This window comes from Medicago sativa, chromosome 3 (assembly GCF_051527215.1).
Source record: "Medicago sativa cultivar Bolivia chromosome 3, Bolivia_mono, whole genome shotgun sequence".
NCBI lineage: Eukaryota > Viridiplantae > Streptophyta > Magnoliopsida > Fabales > Fabaceae > Medicago > Medicago sativa.
Window position 1 is genome coordinate 26,960,512 of NC_140751.1, and position 1,836 is coordinate 26,962,347.

At 35.1% G+C, this 1,836-nt stretch overlaps 1 pseudogene; it reads left to right on the forward strand.

The window, feature by feature from the left end:
* Window positions 1-822: 822 nt before the first annotated feature.
* On the forward strand, window positions 823-1,564 carry LOC146936800 (agamous-like MADS-box protein AGL62 pseudogene; annotated as a pseudogene).
* Window positions 1,565-1,836: the final 272 nt, after the last annotated feature.

The window sequence follows — 1,836 nt, forward strand, 5'->3', positions numbered from 1 at the left end:
TAACCCACGTTTAGATGTGGTGGTTCTGGTGTAAGGCTATTTAAAAAGCCATTTTGTGTTTTTAATAAAAAAAGAGTACTTTCCCTTCAAATTTCCATTTTTTCTATCTGATACATAACATTAACACCTCATTGTAAAAACCAAACACGACAAACCGATCAACCAAAATAAGCCCTATATTGATTTTAAACATTATCAATTCATCTTTCCTCATATATCCTCAATGCAGATCTAATTTTCTGATTAAAAGCGTATTTCAACTTCCATCAAATCATCCTAAATAAGCTTATCTAAAAACAATTACCCTAAATCAAAAAAAAAAAAAAGTCTATAAAATTTTGAAAGAAAAAAATCAACTTTTTAAAGGGATAATCAATGAGCATATGAGCAAATAATTCAACACATGAATACAAAGTTAATCGAAGTTGATAAAGACTAACCAATGTGCAAAGAATTCAACAACATATAGAAATAACCAGGTACACATATCCAATAGTTTGCTGAATAAGGTAAGATATACAAATTTGCAAAAAGGCGCCATATTTTTACATTGAATTTCCTGCCATAAAAGGCATGCAAAAGAGATTTGATAAGAATCTCCTAATCTAGTAAATTATCAATAAGAAAAGATGCAACATTTGAAAAAGATAGCCACGGTTGGTATTCAAAGAAAAATCATAATACAATACTTAAAACACATACACACAAAAGTTGACTATATAAAATGACCCCTTCACACCCAACTTCAATGTCTCATTTCTTACTCTACGATAACAAACACACCCACCCTTTTCTTTTCTTTGTTCTCTCTATGTGTCAGCCATGTCGAGTGGAAAGAAAGGCCGAGGTCGCCTAAAGATCGAGATGAAAAAGATGAGCAACGAGAGCAACCTACAAGTGACTTTCTCAAAGAGTCGTAGCTGACTCTTCAAGAAAGCTAGTGAGCTTTGCAACCTTTGTGGTGCAGATACTGCTCTCGTTGTATTCTCACCTAGTGGAAAGGTATTTTCCTTTGGTCACCCGAATCTTCATACGGTCATAGACCACTATCTTTCTCTTGTACCACCACAAAACTACAACACCATGCAACTCATTGAGGCTCACCGCAATGCCAACGTTCGTGAACTCAATGCTCAGATGACTCAAATCAACAACACACTGGATGCCGAGAAGAAGATTGACGATGAGCTGAGCCATTTGCTCAAGGAAACGGAGACTAATTTTTGGTGGGCTTGTCCGGTTGACGGAATGAATAAGGATCAACTTGAATTATTCAAAAAGGCATTAGAGGTGCTTAAGAAACTTCTAATTCAACATGCTACAACTCGAACTCTTCCATTTTTTGTTGGCAATGCTTCTTTCTCGAACATATATCTCCATGATCAGCCAAATACTCAACAATCTGAAATGTTGCCATCACATTATTTTTCAAAATCCTATGTTGCAATTGCAGCCTCATTTGTTTGATAGATCAATGATGCTTCACCATGGCCAGGGGCGGATGCATGTTGGAGCTATGTGGGACTATAGCTCCACATGCTTTTCCCTATTTTTTTATTTTTAGTAGATAAAACACATATAGCACACACGCACGGTAGCAACTGCAAGTGTTGAACATGTTTTTTAACTTCACCAAAAAAGTCATTCTCATGACTTCACCATAGAATTTTCCTTTTTATTTAGGGTAATTGTTTTTAGATAAGCTTATTTAGGGTAATTTGATGGAAGTTGAAATATGCTTTTAATCAGAAAATTAGATCTGCATCGAGGATAGATGAGGAAAGATGAATTGATAATGTTTAAAATCAATATAGGGCTTTCCGACATTTTGGTTGA